Source organism: Anas acuta, chromosome 1 (genome assembly GCF_963932015.1).
Source record: "Anas acuta chromosome 1, bAnaAcu1.1, whole genome shotgun sequence".
Taxonomy (NCBI): Eukaryota; Metazoa; Chordata; class Aves; order Anseriformes; family Anatidae; genus Anas; species Anas acuta.
The window spans coordinates 136339036-136364369 of NC_088979.1; the positions used below are offsets into that span (position 1 = coordinate 136339036).

General features: G+C 37.2%; 1 long non-coding RNA gene across 1 annotated transcript in view; it reads right to left on the reverse strand.

Moving 5' to 3' along the window:
* Positions 1-428: 428 nt before the first annotated feature.
* Positions 429-25334, reverse strand: part of LOC137850245 (uncharacterized) — a 46404-nt gene continuing 21498 nt past the window's right edge. Inside the window, exons 2-3 of the long non-coding RNA XR_011092399.1 lie at positions 1575-1684; positions 429-1074 (exon numbers count right to left, since the gene is read on the reverse strand). This is a non-coding gene — a long non-coding RNA (uncharacterized lncRNA). The remainder of the gene's footprint in view (positions 1075-1574; positions 1685-25334) is intronic.

Sequence of the window (25334 nt, forward strand, 5' to 3'; positions counted from 1 at the left end):
TGAAATTCTACCTCATAATGGGGAGAGGCTTAGGATAAATTGTAATCAAATTTCAGCGAGTCTGGGTTCAGAAGATCAACTTCATAGGCCAGGCCTTGGAGAACAGTAAACAGGAAAATAAGCCCAATGAGCTCTCTCTGCATGCGCTGATAATGTTGTGTCTTTTGAAGAGATCATTTCATTGAAGAAAAGCACATATTAAAATGGCTGCTTAGAGGATTTTGGATAAAGTAGAGCTATTTAATGACATTGATGATTTTTGTTTGCTTATGTCTGCACTGCTAACCTGAAACCTTCTTAAAATGTGAGTCAGCACCCTTAAAATAAAGAAACTAGTTCAAAAATTATGGCATTTATAAAATAAATAAACAAATAAACCTTGAGATTTTACTTTACCTCCCAATGACCTTCTGATATTGAAGCTTTTAGAATCTCCTTTTCAAGCTTTTGTCTACAATTACACAGGTTAGAAAGCTGTTTGTTTTTCTTTCAGTGAAAACAGAGATTATAAACTAATCACGTGCCTTTGTCAACAGAAGATACAAGAGCATCACATGCAGAAAGACTAAAAAAATAAATTAAAAAAAAAAAAAGTAAAGCTGTCAAAACTGTAATGCCTGTTGCATCCTGCAATACAGCTCTCACAGCTGCCTCTGATTCAGCACCCCTAGCACCATGTGGGAGCTCACAGGGACAGGGTTTCTTGGATGCAGGAACATGGGAATGTGGGGCAGGAGGGGAGCCCACATCTCAGCCTCACTGCCCTGGCCACTCACCTCCTCATAAAGAATGAGTCCCCAGCTTCCCTCACAGCAGGTCCAGCAGCAGCTTTAATGAGATCAAAGAGGTTGTCTACAGAATAAGTTCTTAATCTGGGTGAGGCTGAAACAGATTTCACGTTGCCTCTAAATTCAAGAACAATTCAGCTGGTAAGGTCAGGCTTCTGCCTTTCTTTGTCTTAAGCCGACCACTATGCAGAAGTGCCCTCTAATGTTGTTCATGAAACAGAAGGCCTGCATGCTCGAGCAAGGCTCCTCATAGCTGCAGGTGTATTTTTCTTGGGAAGCTAAATTGCTGGAGAAACAAAAGTCTTGGTTAGTTTAATTTGGCAAGACAAAAATGCCGTCCTAGGGGAAGACTTTATTTAGAAACTGTATTTTTCCCCTGTTAACTTAGATATTTTGTTGAAAAAAAAAAAAAAAAAAAAAAAAAAAAAAAAAAGTTTAAAGGTTCAAAAGTTTATAGGACACCTTATTTTGTTGTATTAAAAATAAATAAATAAATAAATCCCAGGCTGGACAGGACACTACATAGATTAACTTGATGTGACAGAACTTGGTCCTGAAAATGACAATTCATTAGTTGTGGTGCTATAGTTTTAAGTCATTTTCTGTAATATTCGTTTGCCTAATGTTGAAGTATATAGGTCCAGTGTAAATGGAAAAGGTTGCTGCTAGCTGTTAACAGAAAACCTGTTTTTGCTGTCATGAGCTATGCAACATGTAATTCTACCAATAATTATTTTTCCTTAGTGAAATGAGGTCTAATGATTTTGATAGCTAACATTTCCTTACTTGAATAAAGGCATACTCTTCACCACTGGGAGTCTGATCATGATTCTTCTCCAGATAAATCCAGGAATGTTCAGCAAGCCACAAGGTCAGCTACTAGGCATCAGTTGGCACTTGAAACAAGGAGACAAAAATAATATACAGTCTTCATGTATACCCAGTGGGCAATTAATCTGGGTGTTTTGGTGGGGGAGACACAGAAGTAACTGTGGAGTGAAATATTAATCTTTTCCTACACATCCCAGGTTCACAAAATATAACAATTTCTGTGTGCGGCACTTTTTAATATCTAAAAATAGGATTACCATACCATACATAGTATATCTTATTCTGGTTACTTCAGCTTTAGAAATACAACAAAATCTCTGATAATTGAGAGAAGGTAGAAAAGGGGGAAAGAAGGGGAAGGGGGAGGAAAGGTTCACTAAACTCTTAGAAAAAGAAAGAAGTCATAAAAGAGCCACCATCTAACCACGTGGGACTGATGTAACAAGAAGAAAGAGATTGGAAGAAAGAGACAAGAACGTAACGCAGGAAAATTGACAAAGAACTCCAAACAAGGCCCACTGTTGGGATGGAATCAGTATATATTGCACTGTGTGCTGCATGTGCCTGCTGGGATAAATGAAAACATCATAGAGAGTTCCTCTACCATATTTGAGCTTGCTTCTTTGGGCCCCCAAATGATCAGATCCAGGATCCAGTTCACAGCACAGAGAATGGAAAGTAAATTCCAAAAATAAATATGTGTGTAACAAGAACTTCAAAGGCCAGTTATGGGGATTATGGTATAAAGACTTCTTGCATGAAGGACAAAACAGCTCCATGCCTCCTTCTCTGATCAAACAAGGCAAATGTTAGTGGAAGGGGTGAATGACATCAGTAAGGTGCATGTATGCAAGGGAAGTTGCTTGCTTGTGACTTGAATGGGTCCTAGAGCCTAGAGCTGTCTCACAGAGAGCCTTGACCTTCAGAGGGCAGCTGGGAGGTATTACTGTGGGTGGTTTCTTAGTTTATGTTTTCTCAGAAGATCCTCAGACACTTCAAGCAGCTACAATCAGATTAGATAACCAGACAGTCTTTGCAATTCCCACTGTATAGCAGGTGAAACAATAAAAAAAAGTATTGAATAAGGAACATTAATCTACATTCAGAGCTTTTTAATAAATTACAAATAAATATATCTGCTTCAATCCTTTGAATTCTACCCGCTCATGTTTAGCTATCTGTTTTTAGTGGCAACACAATCTCTGTGAACTGTAGGCCCAACTAAATCATGAGCTATTTTTAAAAAAAATAAAAATAATCTGAGCTGAGATTTAAAGTAGGGTGTGGTGGAACTGTGAGGGTGAAAAGTTTGACTGCATATCAATAGCCAGTTGGGAGCTCCTGGCAATTCTTTCACTTCCCTTTTAGTGAACACAAGATTTTCATAGAGGAGAGGATGCCACATTTTTGCAGCTTCCTGTTTCAGACCTAGTTTATGCATTTCCCAGCAAGAAATCAAAAACTATCACATGCTGCCTCTCATCCTCTGAACAAACTTTCTCTTTCAGGCTCTTTGGCTAAACCAGACAGAATGCCACAAAATTTTACATTTAAAATTGAAGTGCTCTCTGAATATTAGGTTTAACTCCTTGTGGGAGGAGGTTTGGAAGGATATTTCCAAAGTACATTCTGGTCTGCCCAAAGTTGGAAGAGATGTGTACCCTCAGGAAGGCAGGAAGGGGGAACAGGCATGGAACAGAGAAAATGAAGTTGTGATCAAAATGGGGAAAAAAAAAAAAAAAGTGAAAGCTTTGGACATGGGGGAGATAGGAGAGGGCAGGGAATAGAGGATAGAGGATATAGGCAAACTGTCCAGACAGAATAAGAAAATGAAGATTAAACAAAAAAGTAATCTCAAAACATAGATAATCACCTTCATCCCCTGTTTTCATCGAACTTTGTTTGGATAAGGAGAAGAAAGAATGATATAAAAGCTGTACAGAAAAAAAAAAAAAAAAACAGGTTTAGCAAACTGGACTGCTTTGTCCATAGAGATTTATGAACAGGTTTAACAACCAAGACTCCTAAATGTCTCTTTAAATATTGCACTGGTGTGAAAAACTTTCTGCAAATAATCATGTTCAGTAAAAATGTAGATCTCTCCTCTTCATTACCCCTTGTTACTTTCAGCTTCTCCTTGATCCATATTTGTGAAGGCAAGGACTCATACCTATGCACGGTAAAGTACTAAACAGCATCAGGAAGAGTGATTGGTAAAAAGATGACATTTTAAGAGTGAGAAAGTTAGATTTAAATGTTCATTTCCATGTCATTGTTGTGGGGGAGTATCTTACTTTTAATTATGAAACATTCCTAATAAGTGCAGTGTTTTTTTGTGTTGGGTGGTGAACATCAATGAAATCCAATACTATTGGTTAAAATTGGTTATTTTTTGGTGAACTGGTCATCATTATAGCTTTAGAAAAAAAAGTGATAGTGGTTCCAGACAGCTATTTTTCCTGAAATCCCTGTAGCAGATTCTTTTTCTCTAGGCAGGAAACTTTAACAACCCTAGGTGAATGGGCCAAAGGAAAGCAGTGGTTTCGTACACTTCCCTAAGCATTCATGTGGCTTGGGCTGGTCTAGAGGTTTGGAAGTCTTTCTTGGGGACTGTGAAACTTGCAGTTTCAGAGTACTCGACAGACATTTTGGATACATGACAACCACCTCTTTTCCCTAAAGTCCTTCATTCGAACTTTTCCATTAATATTTACTTTTTCCAGTTACCACATCTCACAGAAGGGTTGGGGATTTTCATTTACTGCTAAAACTATCAATCAAATTTTGTTTGTTTTTGTTTTTGTTTTTGTTTTTGTTTTTGTTTTTGTTTTTTTCCTTAGATTGACTCTGAAGTCCATCCTTCCATCTCCATATACATAATTAAAATTGGTGACAAAGGTCACATCCTTCAAAGAGTGTCCTTCTGCACAGTCTCTGTGATATTAACATCTCACCCCTCCCCTAACAATAGTCAAATCTTTTTTATCTCTCCTTCAGCTTTCATCATGTTTTTTGTCTTCCATGCCTGAGATCCTTGTCTCCTTTTTCATACTTCTGTGACATAGAAGTGCTAACATACTTTTCTATCTGTGGTGAAACAGCAAGCAAAAACTGCCAGTTGACACCTCAGAAGAGAATGTCCAGGACTAGTAAGGTAGATCAGAACAAACAGGAAGTCTTGGATACTTTATTTGATACAACTGAATGTCATTCCAGCTAATAATGTAGAACATACACATTTCTAATGCAGAGTAACACATTTTTTCCTAGGTTCTATCTTCACTCCTTCTGTCCTGAAAGCAACATTTCTTTCTTATGAAACTGATGATTTATAGAAAAATATATTTAGGAATTATTTTTTTAAGGTCTTCATCCAATTAAGGATGCCTTCAGGCTTTCTTTAGTTCTTTTGTTTGGTTGGTTGTTTTGGTTTGGTTTTGGTTTTGGTTTTTATGTAGCCATGACGGTCTGAAGAGAACTGTTGTCGATTTAATTTAAGATTATCATGAGAACACAGAAACCTGAAGACTGAGCCTTTAAATAAATCTTCTATGATCCTGGAATTGCAGAAGGGCTACAGAGTTTGCCCACAGTTTCTCCTTCACTCTTATTAACCTGGCTGTTCAATAGGGCATTACATTTTTTCAGGTAACTATATCGTCTACCATCTCTATAAAACATATCCCCCATTGTGCATTCTTTAAAGGTGTTTGTGAAACCAGAACTTTTTTCCTTTCGTAACAAAAATAAAAAATAAAAAATAAAAATAAAGTATCAATGCACTGAAAATGTTAGTCTAGTTCTCTTTTGCTTCAAATTACTTCACTCAACTTTACCTGCAGATGTTAGCTGGCACTGTGTAACCCATCTGAACCATGATTAGCAACCATTTGGGCACAAGTCTGTCTATTAGATGCACCCACCTTTGCTTAGTACTTTAATCCCTGAAAAGCCTGATGATCACATAAAATAAAGGAAAATCAAGGATCATCTTAAGATCAGTTCACAGAAGTTATATTTATATTGTACAGGGAAGGATCTGTCTTCTCTCTGAAAATTATTCTAATGCAGTTGCATGGGAATACTTAAGCCACATGTGACATCTGGTGAAAATAAAGATTTATTTTGGCTGAATTGACCATATTAACAGATAGAGATCCGTCTTTGAACTAGATCTTAGTTCATAGCCTGCTGCTGCCTTGGGATTAATTTCAGAATTTCTGTTTGTTTTTAATATGAAGAAATTGCTTGCAGCTGATTTTTGAAGGTCTTTGTGTTCTTTAAACAGGAAAGCTACTGAAAAGAGATGGGAAAGTCAAGAAGAACTGTAAGGACAGTAATTTTAGATGACATTGACTACAATCTTTTCCTTTCAGTTTAGAAGAAGGGTTATCAAAATCCTGCGGAAGTTAATGGCAGTCTTACCAAGAGATGGAATTTCCTGCATTTCTTCTTGCCGTGCTGTTTCTTTGCTAGAGAATGCTCTCTTGCTTTGTGGACATTTGAGCTGTATCACTGCCTTCTGCTCAGAAGCGCTGTTGTGCCAATGCACAGACACACTGTCAGTCTGCATCCTGCTGTCTCTTAATGTGGGTCTCCTTTCCTAGAATATTCTTTGGGCTGTTGGGCCATCCTTCACGTGGCTTTGTCCAGGAGGCAAAGTGGATGCTTGTAGACACACAGAGAGAGAGAGGTATCTAGTGTAGCTGTTGATTCCTACTGTTACATTCCGTTTTGAGGGTGTCTGTTTCCAAAGGTAAATTGTGTGTGTGGCAGTGGAGGCTGGCAGGGGAAATTAGTACAGTAAAACAGTTGAGCAGTGCAGAAGTCTTTCATTGGTACAGTTCAGAATGGCCAGATTTCAGTGACGGGGAATGAGATTTGAACGAGAGCTTCCAACCTTTCACCCTCATGCAACTGGGCCTGTACTTGCCTAATTACCTCTGCCATTTCTCTCACTCTGCAGTGTAGCTGTTTGCTTTATCTGTGATTTTTCTACATCTTGCACACAAGGCTGCAAAGAAAGATGTCACAAAGGGAGCTGCCAGTTGGACATGTCAACTGAAAGAAGCATGACTAAAATGCACAATGTCCAAATGCAGCTTATCAGTATACTCTGCTCCCATATGAAGTCTCTATGTTCCCTTTCCATCATTCCAAATAACCCAATGCACACCAGTGGGGAAAAAAAAAAAAAAAAAATAACACACTTGAAAGCTCAGAGAATGTCAGTGTTTATTGGGAACACGCTTTCTCATGGATAGTCTGTTTCTGTCTCTCGAAGCTACTGTACTCCCATTACATCTACTATCATGACCTAACATATAAAAAATATTTGCTGCCCTATCCCCACTGGAAGGAGGCAATTGTTGGTGGTCAGATGAAGTGCTCAACAAAAGATATTTCTATGTGCTTACGGCATGTATAATACTCAATCTTCAGGTTGTCTTTCTTCCGTGATTCAAGTCAAAGATTTCAAAGTAGTTTGTTATACATTCCACTTTACTGCGGGATCTCTTCAGATCTTACAAATCAACTAAATACAGGTCATCATTTGGCCTTCTAGATAAACTCCAGCACACTGTAAAGAATTTTGTGTGGGTGCTAACCCACCCTAATTTTGGGTGGGTCCAGGGGTGTTATTAAGAGAAAGAGTAAATCTGCCTGGGTGTTCATTTTTTGGATTAAAATTTATATTTCAAATACTGAGCATAACTTATAGTATCTCTAAATCAAAGAGATCAGGGTGTTATCATTGTAGCTGTAATTTCTCTCCCTAGATTTCACTCAAATTTTTAAATTAAGTATGTTTGTTTGTTTGTTTGTTTTCCTGAATTTTCTGAACAGTTTTGTAGTGCAGGTAGTTCCACTGAGCTCAGTTCTCTGCTGCAAAAACAATCAACTAAATAAACAAATAGATAGAAAGAAGCCTTAGGAAACTTGATGGTTTTCTCTGCATTTATGTCATCATGTATGATAGCAAAATTTGACCTATACAGAAACAGCTTGCTGCTGTAGTCTGTCACATAGACTGGACAAAGTGAAAATATAGAAAAAAGAAAATATACAGCACAGAGAACTAGGGGATCCCTCAAAAGGCAAGGTGACATGTGAAAGACAATGCAATGTAGAATAGCTGTGTCTATTTATTCATTTATTTATTTATTTTACTTACTCCTTCTAATTCCCTATCCAAAGATAAGTTAGCCCATTGAGCCAACTGAGTCAATTGAATATTTCAGGGAGTAAGTGTACTAATACCTTTTGAAAAAAAATACACCCATCATCTTTTAGTCCTACAGACATCTTTAAGTAGAATCTTGTCGCTTATATTTTTCTGTTTCCTGAGAATTTGTGAACCAGTATTAGCTCCAAATAATTGAGATAAATCATTTTCTTTCCCCAGCTGAACTCCTATCACTGTGACTTCACCAGTCCACATAATCCAAGATTTTTTATACAACAACTGAGCTAGTCAGGGAAACAAGACTTTTGTATTGAGTAGAAGACATTTCAGCTTTAAACCTTAACTGAAGTCTTGCTTAAACAGGTCAAAAGTTACTGACAGTCTGAAGACTGGTCTGTCTGTGTGAAATTTGTGTGAACCTCAAACTAGTTCCATCTGAACAGACACAGTTTTGTTTTAGCCACTCTCGTGGATGGCTGTGATTGGAGAAATCAGGGGAATGGAGAAATCAGGGGAATGCCCACAATTCTTTTTCAAAGAAGAGGTGGTTGCATGTATAAAATCACCTTCTGGGATGCATGTGGCAATGCCATGATCTGAGGATTAGGTTCAGCTATGACAAAGTTGTCTGTGCCTTTACAAGACACATTTGCAGAATGGAGTTTCCTGTCCACACATTAGGGACAGAAAGGATAAAAGGATTTATGTAGAGGAGGATGAACGGAAGAGGATATACTCAGGATCTCATTTCAGATGATCTTCTTGAAAAAAAAAAAAAAAAAAAAAAAAAAAGACATCAAAGGAAACTGGACACTAATGAAAAACAAGGCTTTCTGTTATTCTCTGTAGAGACAAGCAAGGTGAAGAATTTTGGGAAAGGTCAGGTTTTAGAAGATGTGGGAAGGATGGATTATATTTCGCTGCTTCAGATTCTTGGCTGCTCTGATACCCATAAGTTACTTCTAGATGGAGAATGTCAAGGAGTCTGGAATGGCAGAGAGGTGTCTTACTTTACTTTGTATTTAAATCTAAATATGTAAAATAAGACATCTGCCATGGTCTTTTTCCCACTGAAAGAACACTCAATGGCAATTACTCAAAGTGATCAAATAGACAAAATAGTCTCATCTCAGATTGAAAGTCACAGTAGTTCATAATTTTTAAAACCAAACACCAAACAGCTAAGAGACTAAGGGACTAAGGGACTTACAATTTACATTTTTATTCTCACTCCTAAAAGGCTGAACCAGTTTCAAACACAGCTGGGGCCAAGGATAGCCAACAACAACACATCACTCCTAGTATGAGACCTTTCTATGTCCTCTTTTGGGATGCATCAAATGTTGATGACCAAGTTATGACCCTTTCCACCTCCCTTCTGGAGAGCATAACATTTTTGCTAATAGCCATCAGTCAAGGTTTTCAAAAATGTGAAACATACAATTGTTTCTTAAATATTAAAAAAACTTTCCACTGTATTTGATTCTTAAGCAGCTGCTGGTGACCTTGGCGCATTAAAGAACACATGGCAGGCAGTAAGGCTTTTGGTACATGCTGAACACCTCATTGCCAGGTTTATTTTCTTCCAAAACATCAAACTGATGGCCATTACCTTTTTATTTAAAAAAGGTAAGGCCTTCTTTTTTTTTTTTTTAAGCAATTACTCTATGTTTTCAGTAGTAGTAAGTCTGTAGTACAGGAGGTGAAGAGTCAAACTTTAATGTTCTTATGATAATGAGAAAATGTGAAGTGAAGCTCTCTTGTTTACTTTCCAAAGTCATGGTGTACCCATAACTTAGCCAATGACACATTCAATATGTCCTGAAGGAAAATGAGACAGAACATGTCACTTAGGATCAGATACTTCTGACTGAGCCATTGGGATCTGTTCCATTCTTCTCATACATGGGCAAGTAGAGACTATGAACAACCTGACAAAGATTTAAAGATATTTCTTAAAGAATCACTGAAATATTTGTTTCAACAGCTTTAGAGCTTATTCAAGACTTTCATGCTTTCTGGTTCTGCAGAACTATGTGAGAGGATTTATTGCAATAATTTTTCTCAAAAGGGCAGGGTCAAATTCTGCTATAGCTACTCTGGAAAATCTTCCAACTGTCCTATTCAAAATAGTCTGGACTGAAGAACAAGGCAGTGATAGAAGATATGACTCAAACCTTCCTGAAAATGAAGGCGTATTGATTTTTTTCATTGTTCTTCATTCTCCATGTTGGAAGAGATGGAGTTAGTTGTGAGTGTCTGTCTACAAAATTCCAGAATTTCAATTTAAATTTACTTCTTATTATAAACACATGCACACAAAAGACACTTTTGAGGAAAAGGAACATGTCCTGTGAAAAATGTCAATAAATATTTTTTCCATCCCTGCACAGGAAACCTGCTAAAAGTAAATACTATGGAATCTGCTTACATTGATACTACACAAGCTTCTTCAAGTTTATCTGTATTTACCAACATAACACACAAACACATAAAGTGGGTTGGTGAAAATATGTATCTACAATGGTTTTCATGTGAAGTTATTTAATAGCAAAACCAGCTCCTGATAGACCTACTGGTTGAAACAAATATCCTTATTTCTGACTCTTATTAGAAGACAGCAAAAGCACCAAGTAACTCTGTACTGAAAGACTAAACAAGCAGCTACTTTTCCATTTCTGTATTCCAGAGACATCACTAAATATGAGTAAACGTTAGTGATATTTTGGCTACAAAACTTTTACTCATTAATGATGTATGAAATCATTCGAAAGATTTTTGATTTGGTCTTGATGTTATAATTAATGATTATTTTTGCTCTCAGCAGTTCTCAGCCTTTGGGAATCCTGAAACTAAGTATGTGTGCCTTTATTAAAATGTTTTTATTTCAATGGGACACACATGCTAGTCAGTCCTTGAAGTGTTGGTCTGGAAATAGTGAGTCCTTCCCAACTGACAAGGGCTGTTGTAACATTGTTCATGGATGCAAGAGTGTGAAGATCAATTTGCTTTAGGGACTGGTAGCATGTGCTGAGATACATGACACATTGGCTGGCACTGGTTTTGATTTAAAAATCATAACAGAGAAACCACTAATAACCTTTAAGCAATGTCTCAACAATTTAGAGTACATAATAAGAAATTACAGAAGATTTGTAAACTACACAAAACACCACTAGAATGTAAAAATTTATTACAGCTGTGGGACTAGGAGTTAACTAGATGAACTGAAGGAACTTAAAATACCACATTTTAATTAAGTTCAGATAAACTAATGAACTGAAAGCTGCAGTTTATGATGGTTGTACAATAAGCTACCTGAAATATATGTTGGCACAACTGTTTTAAAGACAGGCTTCTTCCTTGGTATTAATATCATTAGTATAACAGTTTGCACTGGTGTAAGAAATCTGAAGAGGAAGTGAAAGAGCAAATAGACGATACATTAGTTACAGTCTCAGAGGAAGTCTCTCTACTCACAGAAGGGGTATATTGGCTAGTAGCATCCCCCATGATGCAGTTGAAAATGTAATTCCTGAGATACCTTACTCTCAATCAGAAGTCCACCTTCAGGACACCAACCCAGTTTCTTTATCTAGCACTAAAACATTTTCTTGAAAGAGATGTATTTAAGATGATTTTACACCTTTCATGCTTATCATGTGTTTTTCTTTTGAATGTGAAGTGGTCAATGCTTTGCATGACTAGACACATTTGCTTCTTCAGTGCATTCGGAGCTTGTAGTGTCATTGATTTTATGTTCCTTCAGTATAGTGACAAGGATTAAAAAGAGCAGCAGAAATTGAGAGAGGTGCCATCTTCAGTTCAAATGCAAAACAGCATAATATCAAGTCCATCTATAAGCATACATCAGATCCAATAAACTAAATATGTAGGCTATGTCCTTAAAGTAGCGTAAACTATTGTAGCCAGAGGAGAGGCACAGAAAAGGGCAATGGATTAATCCTGTGTTTGGAGCATTTTATGGAAAACTTTGGTACATTCCATTCCTTTCTGTAGGAGTTCACACAGACAGGAGAAGTGAATGTCTTCAGGGAAACTTTTGGACAGCTATTTATTTGACTCATTAAATAAAAATCTCTTCTTATCCCCCTCAGCCTCCTCCTCTCTTCTACTTCACTCCACCATTTTCAAAATGGCATGCTAAACCACCTTCTAAAACAAAAGCCTACCTCTAATTGAAATGAAGTAAACAAGGGCAAGATCCCTGTAGAATCAGAAGTCTTGTAAAGTATTCCGGGCAGCTGTTGCCCAGTTCAATTTGGTTGCTTAGAAGGTGGTGCAAACACTTGTAAGCTTTTCCTCAGGTGCAAACAGAAGGAAAATAACTATTCACACAAAATCTGAGTAAGGATATAAAGTCATCCAGTCATCCCACGCTAGGCTGACTCAGCCTGGTGTACCAAATCCATGTATGAGCTTAGGGAAGCCGCAGACTTACTAACACCCTGGTCTAAAAGCTTTATCTACAGTGAATGTTGTTTTGTTATTTCAAAATGGTTTGATCTTTTTTTTCCTATTCCCTATGAATTATGAATTTCAGAGGAGAAGACATTTCAGGGTAAATCTTTAATCTAAAAACCAAATCTAAAAGACATTTAGTCCCCTAACATGCATGTAAATACTTTTCTTCCACAGGGAAGAATAGTAGTTGCTACTCTATGTTATGAATGACATACCAGTAAGAGTACTAGACGGAGGTTTTAAGCTTTACATGCAGAATGAAAAACTTATTTTGTTGTCTGTCTTTTCTTTTTCTAATACAGACTTCAGTAGTCAGCTTCCTTTTCTCCTAATATGCAGCTGCTTCATTGAATATCCATCATCTTTATTATAGTGTCATTTCTATACGTCATTCTTTTACACTAATCAGAAGCAGACCAAGTGGAAAAGAAATTGCTCCACAGGGATGAGGTCTGTTGCTGCAAATGATATGTTAAATAAGAGTGGAATTCAAAGCAAGATACACTGTGCTTGTTTACACATGTTGAACTAGTGTCTTTTATCTGTAGGATACATTGCAGCTCTTTGTTGTAGTCATTTATGGCCATAATACAACAATGTTCTGCAGAAAGTGGTTAAGCAGTAAAGCAATCCCACTGATTCCACCATTGTCATTAAGCTGCGTAAAGCCAAGCACCCACCATAGTGCAGTGATGACTTGGGGTGCAGCAGCTTGAAAATGTTGATCCATAAGCTGATAATGCCCAATTTCTTATGAATGCATATTCTATATGCTTTACACCCTCACATTACAATAACCTCAGCCTCTTCCATTATCCTGAATTATTGGCCCAAATATGACAGTAATTCCTTCCACCTTTTCTCCCCCACCCTGGAAATCCTTAGCCCTTTTCAACCTCTATTTATCTTTGGTAGCCTTGCTAGCTCAGCAGAAGACAGGTGATACTGTCTGTTTCAAAGTATGGCTTTCCTGACTGCTCATTCTAACTTGTTACATACAGCAAAGTCAGCAAGTAAAGGATGATCCCTTTTTTTCAGTAAGGCTCCATCAGGGTGTCAGAGGAGGCTCTATCAGCTCTATCAGGAGGCTTTATCAGCCTCCTCCCGCCCTTCAATAAATGAGTTTTCACAAATAGTGACTTGTTGTCTTTAATACCACTATTCCTCCGTCAGGTTTTGTTGATGGATTCAGACTGTAGGTTCAAAAGTTACTAGAAAGATGTAGATGGACGAACAGGCAACATGAACAAAGAAGTCACATTTCTTTATAAAACCAAGAGAGTTTGTATTTTCATCTAAAGTGACATTCACTGTAGTTGTTCCATCACTTAAGCTTTCAGAGAAAATTTTGCTGTATTAACAAATACATATTCCACAAGACAGGTATTATTAATGGAACTGCTTGAAATATGTAGTCACAGTGAACAACAGTACCTGAAATCAAGAGGATTTGGGGGACACCATTTCTTCATTTTCAAGTAATGGTGTGGGTAAACACAAATATCAGCATGACAGAATGAACATTACTGGGGAACTCAGTAAAGGAAAATCAATAAAGATAAGGAATTTAAATAAAAATAAATAAATAAATAAATAAATAAATAAATAAATAAAAATAAGTTAGACAAACAAACAACAAATAATAATAATAATAATAATAATAATAATAAAAGAAAACACAGCCACAAATCATAAACTTAAAATAAAGGGCTCTTTAGATTATTGTTTACCCTTAGGAGTACTATAGGTCACCTGGAGCTTTGAGGTGGGGGGGTGTCAAGAAGATGGAGCCAGTCTCTTTTCAGTTGTTTCCAGTGACGAGACAAGAGGCAACTGGAAACCAACTGAAGCACAGGAAATTCCAGATGAATATGATGGGACACTTCTTTACTGTGAGGGTGACAGGTCACTGAAACAGGTTGCTCAGAGAGACTGCGGAGTCTCCTTCTCTGGAGGTATTCAAAATCCTCCTGGATGCCATCCTGCACAATGTGCTTTGGTGATCCCACTCAGAGGGTTGGACTAGACGATCTTCAGATGTCTGAAGGAACTTAAAATACCACATTTTAATTAAGTTCAGATAAACTAATGAACTGAAAGCTGCAGTTTATGATGGTTACAGAATCCCATTCTGGGATTCTGTAACAGGTTTTAGATATTAATGATAATATTATTAAGATGTAGGATCTTAATATATATAAAACCCAAATGTATGTTTTATTCCTTGTTTGTATTCAACAGTCCATTGCAACTAAATACAATAGTTCTGTTTTCAGTGAGTATTTCTGGTGTCTAAATCAATGATATTGTGTGTAATCTTCCAGATGGTATTTGAGCATGTTTATCAAACTGTGTGACTTCAAGAATATAGTAGTGCCTATAGGAAACTCCCACTCACACTTGTAAACAGAAGTAAGCAATTATGTATAAATATATATTCCTAATTTATATAGGTATAAACATATATAAGCACAGATAAAATACATAATCAAACACAAACACAAATTCTGCTAAAAGGCATGCTGTGATCTTTGAATTAATTATGTGTGTTTTGCCACTCACTACTGATGTCAAACCTTTGAAGTCTTCTCAAACACCAAGGTTTTAATTTTTCAGTAACTACCCAGCTGTTAAGTGCTGATCTTGCATTCAGTTAAGTCCAGCAGAAACTTGGATTGCAGATCCTGTTCAGAACTTTAGTCCTTAAAAGCTGTATGCATCAATGGTGATATCACCAAGGGGTTTTCACTTATTTGCCAGAACAAGACATTATAAGTCAATTGCCTGGGATAACTGCAGGTAAAAGTGAAGGCACAGGAAGGAGAAAAAAATGAAGCAATAAAAATATACTACTTCTTTGGTCATCTGAAGTCATAGATTTTTCTTTGAATAGAAAGGTTAAACTCATCCAAGGTCATGTTGGGCACTTTGTTGAAAGCTGTAAGGAAAGACATAGCTTTCCATTCACTTCCAGGAGCAAAAGTGGGGAAAGAGGGTGTGAGTGAAGAAAGACTGATACCACACCTGCCAAGGGAAAGAAGTTCTTCCTTAAGCCTGAGAAATACCATGCCCTGAAGCTTGGGAGGTTTGACATTAGGCTTTCTCATGGTGAAGAGAAAAGGAAAATACATATGTGATGCACAGTAAATCAAATAAAAAGAAAAGTCCTGTCATTCAGATGATTGTGCTGTGTTTTTTTCTGTTTGTTTAGTCTCTCTCTCTCTATATATATATATATTTCTAGACATTTCCAAAGGCATGTTATTCCTAACAAATTCTATCTTTCAAACAAAGCCATCCAAGAACACTTCTACAATTAATACTAATAGACACTGTTCTTTTGAACAATCTAACATATGTTGATGAAGCTTAACTTTTGTTTTTTGATGAAGCTCACCAAAATTCCCAGGATGCTGGGCGCCCTATTTGTATAGCTTTGTTGGAGGTTTTTCTTTCTAGTACAATAGCTCTCATTCCAAATTTCATGTATCCTTGACATTCTCTTCTGCCAACTCAGCATGGCCTGTTCTCCGGGCAGATGCCAGACTGTCACCAGTGGAGGATGTGTCTCTTATGAATAGTATAAATATCACCTGACTGGCAGCAGGAGAAACATGCCCATTCTCCCCATTCCTGTCCCCAAATTCTCACCAAGTGACTCTCCTGAATTGGTGAGACTACACATCAGTCCTTGTTCTGTGGCTGCCAAGAAGCCTGCAAATGGTGCTTGTGGTTTTTGTAATGCAGACACCTGCCCCATAAGGTCTGGCCTGAGACCACCAGCTAATTCTGTTCTGGCCACCTGACAGTACCACTCAACCATTCGGTTTCCTTTAAAAATGTTTGTGTGCATGTGCGTGAAAGACTGTATTTCTTCCCTTTTATTAGTCTTTTTTTTTTTTTTCTTTTCCCTGCTGCCAGATAAACAGCATGGGATAAGAGTTTGCTTTGAGCCAGACATAATTGTGAGTTTATTAACTTGCCATTCTTTGTACTCTTGATAGAATTTGACAGGCAAGCAGACAAGCACCTAAATTAACTTAGCTCCTAAGCAGCACTTAGACAGGCCAAGAATAACACAGAGATAAATTGGAAGGGTAGAGGATGGCGATGGAGTCGAAAAGTTGGAAAGTGGAAGGGGGGATGGGGAGGGAGGGGGGAAAGAGCATGAGAGAAGGGAAAAAAGTGAACTTTGGACTGGAGAAGTTTAAAAAAAATAATTATTCAAAGCATAACAACATGACAGAAAGCTGCCAGAAAAACCTCATCTGTGTGAGGAGGGCAACACATACGCAGTGGGAAAAACTCAGACGCACATTTGCCTCTGGGACAACATGGATTTAAATGTAAGACAACTTCGTAAATGGAAATGAATGCAATGACCTCAGCTCAGGTCGCAAGAGAGTAGAAGCCCACCAGGTTATGAAACTACTGCTGAATTAGCCATGTTTGGCAGCATGAGCACTTGGGAGAGGCCCAAGGATGAGCAAGTTCTGAGGATCTGATTTCATTTCAAAGGAGGGTGGTCTTTCCATTTCAGGGTCAGCAGCAGGACAGCATAGTGGGTGTAGAGGTGGAAAGGGAAGCACACAATTTGGCTGACTCTTATGACCTCTGGATAATTGGAGATTTAATTTTCCATGTCTTAACACTCCCTAAATGTTCCCACACAAGTCAAGTCACCAAAAACATAGACAGAGGAAAATCTTCTTAGGCGGAGGAAGGTGCATAATAGATATGTTGTGACATTCTTCCTCATCAGCTGTTTTTTGTTTGGTTGGTTGGTTTGGTTTGGTTTGGTTTTGTCATTTGCAACTGAAGTTGTAACAGATAACACATCAGACTGGAAGTTCTTGGAATGTGTGGGAAGAGAACACAGTGAGTACTGGTTAGACTTGTAAAGAAAGTGAGTTATGTCTGGAGCAAAGGGGTGTGTGCAAATACACATGTACTCAAGGCTACAAATTTTTTTTCAGATGCATCACATCTTGTTTTAAGTGGTCTTTATGACCCATGATCCTTCATGATAATGCAAGGTAAAATTAGTGGTGTGAAGCAAAATCAGTTCAACAGAAATAGCTATAAGGTGTACACATCTACATCTAAAACATAGAGAAAGAAAAGCATGTCATGTAGATCACGAGCAAAAGTTCCCAAAGTTCACAGAGGTTTGAAAAATAAGTTCAAGTCTGGGATGAAAAGAGGGCTTCAGAACTGTTCTCTGTGCTATGCTAATAATAATAATTAATAATAATAATTAATAAATAATAATAATAATAATAATAATAATAATAATAATAATAATAATAATAATAATGGTAAGGTAGCTAGTGAAAAGCAAAAAACTTTAAATGTGTGTGTGTGTGTATGTGAAATGAGAGGTGAAACTTGGCTTTTATGAAAGAAAAATGGATAAAAATGTCCCAGCCAAATTTGTGAGTTTGCATTTGCAGGAATCGTATAAAGTACTGCCACTTTAAATGTTTTCTCAGGAGAAGTAAATATTTAATGTTATACTTAAATATCCTAAGTAATTACCCATGTTCCTCTAAAAAAGTGCCCCACATGGTGTCTCAAGACTGTCTTTTTCTGATAGACAGTAGCTCTGCAGAGAGGCACCTCATGCTGACATCCTGTTTCTGAATCTGCCAGTGAGCTGAAGGGTGGAGCACGATTGCTACAGCAACAGCACGTCCAGCTGCAAATGTACGTGCTACCATGAGTTTAAGCAGAGGACACATAGGTAGGCAAAAATACCTGTGGTGATAAATTACACATGAAAAAATAAGTGGCCTCCTTCCTGCGGATGCTATCAAACCTGCTTCATCTGTGCCAGTGGCATATCGGGCATTTTAACATGCACAGAAGCAAAGAATTTACCAGAGGGATGCGTGGTACTTGGACTTCATTACATGCTTAACTGTGGAAACAGTCTTAAAAGACTTCATTGTGCTGTATCAATGTGCCATGGCCCCTGAACTGTAAAAAAGTGGCATTAGCTTAAAGATAGAACTTATAATAAATAAGGCATTTTGCTAAAGAGTTTTATTTTGCATAAACAGGAGTTACACTTGATGATTCTTGTGGGTCCCTTCTAACTAAGGATACTCTATAATTCTATGATTCTGTTAAACTGCATTTTTCTGGCTATTTCCTGCTACTGTTCTCCTTCCTTCGTTCCTTACCAAAGAAATAAAAAAGGAAAATCAATGACTAGCTCTACAAAGCTCTTTGCAAATTAATTAAGTGTCCTGAGGCTTCAGAGAGCCATCAATGTTACATGACACCTCAGCTGGTAGAAAGTAATCTATATTAGAGTATTTGCTTATCTTCTGTCTCCCCACTCCTACAACATGGCCATGCCTCAGAAATATGTTTCCAACCAGTATTACATGGTTATTTCCTGTTCTAAGCATAAAGTTCACAATATATGTCTTTCTAATTCCTGAATGTGACTTTGAAAAAGACAAACAAATGATTACCCCTCAAGAGAATTCCTCCCATTTTCTGCTAATTAAGTTCAAAGCATGTTTAGGCAGGACTCTGAGAGTTTAATCAGTGCAGTGTAATAAATGATGCAGTGCAGATAGGATCATTTAGTGATTATAATGAAATACCCACTATTGAATATCTCAGTTTTGATTTAAAGAGCTCTAGGTTGTTTAAATACAGAAGGATCTGTGGTGTTTCCAATACCACTGAATGAGAGCTTTTGGCAGTGCAGGAAATTTGGGTGAATTTTCTTGGCTTTTGCAAAAAAGTTTATTCATTCACATGGGGTACGGGGGAGGCACCAATAAATTACCTGCACTTCAGTAGTTTAGCTGGTATATATTCTAGACAAGAAACAATAATCAATAATACTTTTCCTATTACATGGAGGACTTCAATAATGCTGCCTCTTTCTTTTGCATATCTGGCCAAACCATTTTATGAAATTTAAGAAGAGATTGGACTGTGCACTTAGTCACATGGTCTGAACTTTTGGGTAGACCTGTGCAGTGTCAAGAGTTGGACTTGATGATCCTTAAGGGTCCCTTCCAACTCAGGATATTCTATGATTCTATGATTCTATGAAATAAAAACACACTGCATAGCAGTGATATGCCGAACTCCTAAAACAAAAGGGCTGAATAGACAGTAAACACAGATTTAAGTCATAAATAACTTCTGGTCAAGAAAACAGATGAGAAAATCTCACTGATTCATTATGATGTTTCCTAATTTCTTAACTTTTATTTCTGAGAAAGATTTAAAGTAAACAACTTTTCAGTATGTACTGCTTAGTGGGACTGATTCAGCCATCATTGTGTCATGATATATATGTTCATGCATTGCAAGACAGTGAAAAGATATTTATGGTGATGATTGACTGGTACTACACTTTACTTGCCTAAGAGCTGAGGGGTCTGCCAGCCAACCAGTTGCTCACAGAGGGTTTGGCCATTCAGACTAATCCTAAGGTGTTTTATCAAGGCAAACCATGATAGAACCATGATAGATGTTCCTATAGAACAGCAGAATGGTTTGTGTATATTCAGGTTCCTTCAACTGCTTCTTGGGAAAGCTAAGATCCTGTTGGATATTATTTTACTTATTGAACAGTAGGAGTCAAAGTGTTCTTGGCACAGTAGGAATAGGAAGACACTCCCCTTGCCCTCTTTAAACCTACCATCTGGATCTACTTATGTTTGGTGTAAAGTTCCTAGGAAATGATTTAGCATGGCTGAAGGTTGAATATGCCCTCCCAGAGAAGCCAATGTAGACAGGAACAAGTGATAAAAAGTTTGTTTGTTCTTTTTTCTTATTTCAACAATTGATATATTCAGGTGTTTTGAGTAAAGTAGGCAGCTGAGTTAAATTCTGTGTGAAATCTGACTCAGCATCCTAGATTTAAGTGCTACCTTTTCCATTGCCTGCCCTGTCAAAACATTTGCATCAGGCTTGACAACAACCTCAGCCAGTACCTGAAAACTACTCACCCTCAATCAACACAGAACACCATCTATCTCAGTCTTGGTTTCATCTCAATTATTCTCAGTTTCAGGTTACCGCAGTCTGCTTTTAAAGGGAATTACCTCCTCATCAAACATATCTGCAAGAGAATATCTGATACTCACCTGCCACTTCAGAAGCTGTCAAATGTTTATAAAAGCACAGAAAAATAAAATCTTGCAATTTTAATTTAAGTAGTTACAAATATCTGACAACTAGCAATAACCTTCCTAACCAAGGCTACAGAATAGGCAAGGATACGTCACATTTTACTGAAACTCTTACACAGTAGTTAAAACATTTGCTAATTTCTCTTCTTATTTTTGTAGCCTCAGCTAGCTGAACTTCTGAGCTTAGGACTCAGTCAACTAACATAACAGATAAATGATTCCCATAGATCTATGTTAGAAGTATACTAGCAGCGTTTATCAAGTACTTGTGGTTATTTCCATGAATTTACTAGAGCTTTGCTCCAGACATTGATTTTTTTTTCTGTTAGAATATAGACATGTAAGAAATACAACTTGGGAAACAGAAGGCTTTTGTCGCATAAATGGTGAGTCAGAGCTACATTTTTTGCCCTGGATCATTCAAGAAGACTAGACCTGAAAGCACCTAGATTTGAAATTTTCTATACTGCTTTTTATTGCTTGTTTGTTTGTTTGTTTTTGTTGTTGTTGTTTGTTTTTCATCAGAAGGCAAGTATTTGTAGTTAGAGAAGACTTGAATCTATGCAAGATTCCACTTTGTAATTCCACAGGGTGACCTTACTTTTGCATTTGGACAAGGCACATTGTATAGGTTGCAAAAGATTTGGTAAAAATTTCTTACTGTTCTGTAACACTGCAAAATTGAGGGGAAAATATGATGCATATAAAGAACTGTCTAGGCAGGAAGAATGAAGCATAGTTCTTGTATGATTAAAATATATGAGAGCACTTGCTCTTATGTGTAAAGTTACAGAAAAAAAAGAATCTAACAAAATCCCAAAAAGTTACAGAAAGAACCAGTTTACTGCATGCATGGATGTGCATTTTTTTTTTTTAATCTAGTGGTGAAAATAAATAATGCAAACAGTCTGAACCATTTCACACATCTTTTCCCTTAATTTACCTCCCAAATTTTTAATTATTTTGTTTGTTGTAAGGAAAGACATGTTTTCTCTTCCTCCCTTCCATTAGGAATGGAATTGTAATGGAATACTGTCACTTGTATTGGCTGTCTCTCCAAGACATGCTTTGAGCTCCTTCATTCCCCACTGCCTTTGACCCAATAAAACCCTGGGCATCAAATCATGGAAACTAGGAGAGTGTTCTGGGAACTTGTCACTGTACTTGTGCTCCACTCTTCCTTTGGCATTGGACTCTACCCCTCCTTAGATATCCAGTTTGACTACTGGAGGAGACAAGGTATTGGGCTAGACAGGCTGAGTCTACTCTTTTGTTCTTTCAGAGATTTTTCAAATTTCCCAGATATTTTCAGTCCATTTTGATATTGCATACAGTAATGAACAAAGGGGTAATGAAACTCCAGACCATAAAGATATTCACCAGGGTATGTTCATAAATTAGAAAGCACATGCTTTCTGCTTGTCGCGAGACCCTGACTGGGTTCTGCTGGAATAGCTAAAAAAGGGACAACAGCAGCCTAAGAGCACAGGTTCTGAGCTGAAAAGAAGCTGTGACAGAGATAGAGGGATTATAAGAGCCCTGTGCAAGACTGAGACAAGCAGAAGGGCAAAAATGCAGGGTATTTACTCCGTGTCTCATGCATGTTTGAAAACAACTAGACCACAGAACCTTTTTTGTACAAGGTAAGAGATGGATGTTAACCAGTGTTTTTCCATAACATGGATTGACAGGCAAATATGCAATGGGTAAAGGCTAGATGATGAAGCAAACTTGGATGCAATTACACAACTGCAGGACAGTAGTTTGACTGTGAGAAAGAAAGAGGCCTTCAGTTTCAACATAGCTCTCTGTAATTATAATAAAGGCTGCATAAGGAATCAGGCTATCTATTTAAATTGGCTTCATACTGTACATTTCCCAATACTTTTGTCCAGAGCAGTTTATAAATGTCATTTTAGTGACAGAAATACTTTCCTAATTTTTCATTAATTTTTTCCATCTGAATTGAATCCATTGCTCCATAGTGTAAGCTCTCTAAATAATTTCTTTGCCTTCTAGTGTTTCTATTTTTCAAGCTTCTGTAGAATCTTACCTTTCCCCCTCTTCACTGCCCTCCTTGCCTCCCTTCCCCACTTCCCCCAGCCTCCTTCTTCTTGTGTTAGTTATTACTAAGCCAGGTTGCAGACAAATGGTTGGTTGAATCCCTGAAGCAAGTTATGACAGACATGCATAAAACAAATACGTGTATACACACCCTCAACCGCCCAGAGCATAGACAGGATGCAGTCAAAGCTCAGCAATTACTGCTCCTTGCTGTTTCAGACTTTGACACATAATAACACCCTCTGACCTAGCTGGGAGTGTCTCGCTAATCCTAGAAATTGTTGTCTTTAAATGACACAAATGCAAGAAGCTGACACATCTCCAAACTGTATTAAAATCTGGTGGGGAAAAAAAAAAAAAAAAAAAAAGAAAGCTTCAAAACCATAACAAAACCATAACACTGGTGTTTTGTTTGTTTGTTTATTTGTTTTTGAAGTTCATTGGGCCTGAATAATTCCTTGTGCAACATCTGTCAGATCCATAAAGTAGAGCAGTGATGTATTTGATTCGTTATTTTCTGAACAAGATTTTATAAATCTAGCTTGCAGACATAGGCAGATATAGGTAGATAGATATAGGAAAAAGTTTTAAAATTCTCTGCTTTTCTGTTGGATATAATGTCAGGAGAGAAGAATTGCCCAGTTGGTTAGGGACATGGACGACTCTCTGTGTTCTTTGCCTTGTCCTGCTAAAGCCTTTCTGTCCAATTGTAGTCATTTCATTTCAAGCCAAGTTTTTAATAATATCCAGTCACATAAAACCCTAGAAGAAATTTCTAAAGTGCTCATCTATTTATCATTCAGAGCTGGGCATTTCTGAAAGATCCTATCCAAAATTTGGTTCAGATCTCTTCTGGGGGGTTTCTCCTTTCTTCCAGCTAGAAAATGTGTATCATAAATTTTGTCTTCAGAAAGAATGTGGGGAAGAGGATGCAGAAAAAAGTGGCAAAGCCTTAAGACACTGCACCAATGGGAGTCATGCAAATGCCTAAGAGTAAATAAAGTTCACTAAGGCTTGAATCAAAAGAGAGCAGCTCTAATAATGGGTTAGGATGGAGAGATATTTTAGCAAGAGTGTTCTCTGATATGTTAAGATCATCATAAAGCACTTTTATTCTATTTTAATTTATCTCCATAAAATAATGCCATTGTGTTCAGTTCTTTAACGTAAAGGTTCTCACTTCTTCAGCTGTGGAAATAATTCTTAGTATGGCGAAGCCAACAGTGGAAGTTAACAGTGTTGAAATTGAATTAATGTTTTGCTAATTAAGAGTAAGAATTGCATGGACAATTGCTTCTGGAGGTGTTCTTGTGGTACCAGATAGCAGTTCTCACCTGACTCTCTTTCCTTTTTGATTTGGAAATCTTTATCCATTCCCTGCTCGATATCTTGTCTATTTCAGAGATCATCCTTTCTCTTTTCTGAATCCTACGTGCTTAGAGATGGGAAGTTAGCTATCCCTGTTTAAATACAAAACCAGGCTCATCTTAGACCATTCATGCCCACTGACAAATAGTTCTTGAATGAATTATAGCATGTTAAAATTATAGGATTGCTAAATTGCTTTGTTTGGGCCTGCCTTTCTGACTACAGTCCTTGGAACTGCTAATAGTAGTAACAAACCAATGGGGAGCAGGTCTTTGAGCTTTCTCAGCAGGAAATCTGTTTAATAAATAGTATTCAGCTAAAATGTCCAAAGCAGATTCTAGATTTCAAGCAAATTCATATATCAAACACATATAAAACATGGAAGCAACCATAATAAAAGCTACCATTGAATTAATCCTCACCAGAAAGATTAAAAAAATCTTTATGGAAGAGCTGTCTGCAAAGAAGCCTTCAGACAGATTTCACTTACTTACAAATGCAGAGATGCCTTTGCCATTGTTGACTATCTGTCTGATTTTCCTTTCATTGCACATCCGTTTCACAACATTTGTACACATTGTTCTCAACAATGCAGGTAGGATATTCCCAAAAAAAATAAAGAAGAAATCAGAGTCAATGCACTCCAAGGACCAGCTGAAATCTATTTTAGACAGAAATGCCTATGTGCTGTAATGGCAGGCTTAATAGGCATACTGGAGGAAGTTTCTAAGTTGAACACTGTATTGTGTTTTATCAAAAAAAGTGTCATCAAACACCACAGTGAGCAAAATAGCGCTGCTGTGAATTTATCGTCAGAGACTATAGGAACATTAATTCTTGCTCTGCAGCACTACCCAATGCTCTGCGCATTCTTGTGGCCCTCTGATATGAATGTGCATATTGCCCAAAGCTATATCTGCCTGTGCCTGCCCAAATTTACGTGTTGGGGATGTATATCACTGTAGATGCATGAATACCCAGAAAGCTTCTTACTAGAGATGACTTGTTTCTTGTGAAAAGTGCAGATAAAAGATGCATTCTTTTTGTTTCCTCTGAAGAATTTAAGACTTTTTCAGTTACTATCCCAGAAGCTTTCACTTATTGAAGTATTACTTCAAAAACTTAATGTTAAAAAAAGAGTTTTTCTGATAAACATTTTCCTTGACATAAAGTTTTTGCTAAAAGCCCAAACTGAATTTATTGTGTTGAAAGTATATGACTTGTTCCACTCACTGAAGATAAAACTTTGTATTGACTGATCATCAGTTCTCCCAGAAAAAAATTCTATGATTGGATTTTTTTTTCTCTGTCTATGTCCTGTTGCCTGTTCCCTCAGTAAAATTTGAAAAACAGTTAATAAAAAATATAAGCTTTAGTTAGGCTTTATAGTAAGTACACCTTTTGTAAAATAAATAAATAATGATGGCAAAGACATATCCTTGTTCC